Source organism: Lathyrus oleraceus, chromosome 7, assembly GCF_024323335.1.
Source record: "Lathyrus oleraceus cultivar Zhongwan6 chromosome 7, CAAS_Psat_ZW6_1.0, whole genome shotgun sequence".
NCBI classification, from domain to species: domain Eukaryota; kingdom Viridiplantae; phylum Streptophyta; class Magnoliopsida; order Fabales; family Fabaceae; genus Lathyrus; species Lathyrus oleraceus.
Window position 1 is genome coordinate 364,247,529 of NC_066585.1, and position 4,890 is coordinate 364,252,418.

At 36.2% G+C, this 4,890-nt stretch overlaps 1 long non-coding RNA gene across 1 annotated transcript; it reads left to right on the forward strand.

The window, feature by feature from the left end:
- The first annotated feature begins 2,547 nt into the window (after nt 1-2,547).
- Nucleotides 2,548-4,463, forward strand: LOC127101522 (uncharacterized). The gene is made up of 2 exons (XR_007794650.1): nt 2,548-3,917; nt 4,032-4,463. It is a non-coding gene; the product is annotated as an uncharacterized LOC127101522 (long non-coding RNA).
- Nucleotides 4,464-4,890: the final 427 nt, after the last annotated feature.

Sequence of the window (4,890 nt, forward strand, 5' to 3'; positions counted from 1 at the left end):
AATTAAATATCTGGGGACAATCCAAATAACTCTTGGTACGAATGCAGACTTTTCATTAGGCGTCCTAAAATGGTGTATATGGGTATCCAAATAAAGTGTATCTAATTTCAAAGAAATATTATGTCACTGGAATGAGCGGTTTATGATCGAATGTAGGTAATGGATCGTGGAAGATATAAGTTGTGCCCTAAGGCGGAAGGAATAATTAGGAGTATGCTCGCCAAGGATTCGCATCCTCGTGCCTAAGTATTCTCATTATGCAATGAGAAAATCAGAGCAATCGTATTTCGTGGAACTACAAAAACAAAGAAAGATATTGAGAGTGATGAAAATTATAACTCGTACCAACAAAATGGTAACATGGGGACTCACAAAAGCAACTGGCTTCGAACCTAAGAGTGAAAAGGTATAGACTAATACGTGGAGTAACAGAGGCATACATACCGTATTTTCTTACCAAAGGGAATGAATTAGATGTTTGGGTACAAGCCAAACGACTCTTGGTTCACAAGGCGGACTGTTCATTGGGCGTCCTAAAAGGATGAGTATGAGACCCACAAGAAAATATTGTTGGGTGCAAGGAAGAATATATCACTCGCTGGGGTACAAATTTTTTGAAATAAAAGGAGAATAAATATCTTGGATCCATGAAGGAATAAACTTTGAACCAAAGAGCGAAAGAGGTATTGACTGGACGTGGAGGAAACTAGGCATACAAACTCCTGTCACAGCAAATTAAATGTTTGGGGACAATCTAAACAGCTCTTGGTTCACAAGGCGGACTATTCATTAGGCGTCCTAAAAGGATATGAATGGAATCCTAGGAAAAATAACATTTGATCTCAAAGAGATGGTATTGATTGATGAATGAAGAATGATTGATTAATAAATAAGGTAGCTCACAAAGAAACTGGATTCTCCTGCTTATGTATCCTTATAGTACAATAAAGAAATCAGAGCTTTTGTAGTTCAGTCTATTTGGGCTGAAAACAAGATGATTAAGGAGGAAATAGGAGTTGATAGAATGATTGAATGAAATAGGAGAATAGACTTGATAGTTATTTGATAAGAATCACACTAAAGTCTATGAGTAAGGGTGAATACGATAAGAAACGAGCCAAACGTCTCGCACCCAAAAATATCCAGAATGAGTGTAGGAAAGCTCCAGTCTCATTCCTTCTTTACTACTTAAGGCTCATGGCATGTAATTCTCATCCTAACTCTCAAGTGGAGATAGGAGAATCTTGGTTGTTTCTTGTACTGAAGACCTTATCAATCGTTCGATTAGAATTGTTCTGAAGTCCATGAATAAAGGTGGATACGATGAGCATTGGGTCATTCGTCCCATACCCAAAGATATCCAGAATGGGGGTAGGAATTCTCCAGTCCCACTCCTTCTCTATTACTTAAGGCTCATGCCACACAATTTCAACTTTGATTTAACAAGCTCTTGAAGTTTCCACCTTTGAAGCACTTGTATTATCCGCTGCTTGGTATGACTGAGGATGCCTTGATTGAGAATCTGACTTGAGGTCTCGAGCTCCACAGTTTAGAGAAAAAGTCTTATTAAATGATCAAGGGTCTTTTGGCCACTCAAATTAGACTGCGGGATTATACAAGTTCAAAGGATTTAATTGATCAAAATTACTTTTGATCAATTTGAATCGAAGGTTTTGAAATAATTCGAAAATAAGATTAATTCTAATCTAAGGGTTAGAAATAATCAATCTAACCTAAGGGAGCATGTTATAGTTAGTCAAAATTCTTGATTAAAAGTCTATGTTAAATTCCTAAGGGAACATGCAATTATATAGTTAAAGTACCAAAACAACCCCTAAAGGGTAAAATCGTCATTTCACAATAGTATGAGGTTGGATTTCTAACCAAACAAGATCAATTGAAAGTCTAAAATCTAAATCCCAAACAACTTGAATAAATCTAATTCAAAAGGAGCTAGCTGAGCTTAAACAAATTTAGAACCTACTTAAACTAAAGGAAAACTATTTCTAAAATCTAATTAATTTCTTATTATCTCTACTAATCCTAATTAACTCTAATGTTCTAAAAGTCTATTATTTTTAACTAACCTAATGTTAATCAAATCCAAGGTTTTAAAAGAGTTCTACCACCCTAATAGAAACAAATTTATAACTTAAATTATTCTAATTGTTCTAAAATTCTAACAACATGTATATTTCCTAATAACTAAGTCCAAATTCCTTAATCACAATGATTAACGAGAAGTTAGTCTTAGTTCTAAAAATCAAATATATCCTAATTTCTAAACCTATTTAAAAATAATTCAATATTAAATCCTAAAATTCTATCATCTTAAATAGTTAATCAAGATTAGAATCTAATTAAACTAATCTAATTCCTAATTAACTCTAAATAAAAAAAAAGTGCAAAGAAACCAAAATAAGACTAGAACCTGGGCTTTTGAAAGAAAGAGGTGTAGTTGATGACATCAACAATGTAAGGCCCAAGTGAAGCCCACTAAGTTCAGTCCAGGAAGAAGGGGGTGTAGGAGTAGGAGTGGGTGTGAAGAGAGATTCCTTTGGGCCTTCATCCCAATCTTCAAACTTGGATCCAAGCGAACCTCATCTAATGCGACGTAAAACATATTCCTCAACTCACATGGCCCATCTTTGAACCCCTCCTAATCTCATCCTCTTGCTTTGAAACTTCACGCGGAAACAGAGTCAAACAGAACGAGATCCGTGATCTTTGGCCGCAGATTCCTGCCTCCATTTTGGACATCAAACGGAGGTCGTGAAAGCTCTTGAATCAGGAATAAGCGTCGTTATCCACGTCCTTCAAATCACGTCGAGTTGACGCGATGTGGTGGTTCTTAGGCGGCTCTTTATCATCAATGCTTGCGTTCTAATCCCGGAGCGGTGACTCGACCTTCCTAGCATTAACTAAATGCGTCATGTTCCATATTGCCGCGGATTCGAAGATTCATAATTCCAATCGTCTTGTAATCGTGTGTGCCAACAAAAAGAAAAGGTTCCGACAATGAAATGGAGTACGTACCGAATTCAACAGGTATCGAATGCACTTTCCTCTTCTTGATCTCAAATCGCCCTTTCTTTTCCTCGTCGTTGTAACTTCTTCCTCTTTTTTTTGTACTGCTTCTGTTGTTGGATGCGTGTGAGCGTGTGATGAGGGTTTGACGAGGTTATGTCAAGAGGTGGTGGTTTTAGATCGTAGAGTGAAGGTTTTCTTCTCATGGCATATGAATTAGGGTGTGTTGGTTGCAAGTGGTTAGAAAAGAATTATCGCAGCAGTTAGAGCTGATTCAGCTCGGGAAGAGGCGTTTGATCCTCATGAGGGTGAAGAATTAGTTAGCAGGTTCAGGGTTGGTTTCTGTCATTTTTTTTCTTCATCATCCTCTCAAATGAATTATATAGGGATCCATCCAATTGGTCCCAAGTTATTCCATTCTGTTAAGGCGGTTCGAGATTCCGTTACAGGTTAGTTGGGACTGAGAAAGAGAGTCCGGAATCGGTTGGGGGTTCTGTTGGAATTCTACCGTTAGGATTCAGTTAAGTTGTTAGAATCAGTTGGTTGATTTTCTGTTATATTATTTGACAGTTGGATTCTGTTATGCATTCATTCTTGTGGCTTATAAAGTGGTTAAAAAAATGGATCAACTTTAGGATTGCAACCATTGTGAAAATAAGAATCCCCCACCGGTGACAGAATTCGACACTGCTTCATCAAGGTTAGACTTATTTGGACTTGGTAAGGGATTTTAAGTGAATGGTGACATTTCTTTCAGCTCGCTAAACACACTCCTAGAAGTCAAAGGCGGAATGTTCACTGAATGAGTCAAGTTACGATACAAAAGGCGAATCCCAGCACATCAGTTCATGTCCAATGATTTGTTAACTTTGACTCCTACTAGAATCCAGGTAGATGTTTCTTTCTTCCCTGTTAATGCCTTTAAAATCAATTTCTTTCTGCATTAGACAAAGAAGCAGAACCATGATACCCTTGAATTTTCTCATTTCCAACTCCATTTTCAGTACCTTGATGTTGCTGCATGGACTACTACTCTTTGTAGCTTTTTTCTCCAGTCCTGTAGATAATTCAGACCTTGATGCTGCTTCAAGAAGCAAAGAATCCCGCAGACTAACAGTGGAACAATTTGGATTCGATGTTGTAATTTATTGAATGAATTTAGTGGTTGAATGTACTTTTATTGGAATTGTTTTTATCGGCCTTTTTCTATTGCAATTGGGCTGAATGGCTTGGTTTATATCGGCTGTGCATGTGGATATGCCATGATGATGAATTGGAGGGGAACTCATGTGGATTGTCCATGAAAGGGGGGTTTCGATCTAGATAAGTAATGTTTTAATTTTTGTAACTATCAATTTGAAATGTAATGGGAATGATTTTTAATTTGAATATTGGAAACGAATCTGAATATATGTACGTAAGTGGAATTTGATTTATGATGGAAATGTTTGTGTAAAAAAATAAAGATTGAATGATACATGATTATGTATTGATTACGTAACGATTATTGAAATTGTCTTATGAATTGTAAACTTGAATTGAATGTAGGGTTTTGGAATTGAATCAGAATGATATATGGTATTTGGTATGAGAATGGCTTGTAAACGTTTTAAAGATTTGAATGAATGGGTTTTGTAATGGGAATTCAAATGGGAATGTTTTCACTTTGAATTAAAAATGGTTTATGGGATTATTGTAATTTGTGGTTTATGCATGGAATTTGAATATTTGAAAGTAATGCAATTAGTTTTGGTTTGAAAGGTTTATGGACATGATTTAGAAATGGACAACAACATGAATTATGGCTAACAATGAACAAAGTTCGAAATGGTTTAACATGAATAAAATTTGAAGATGAGATAG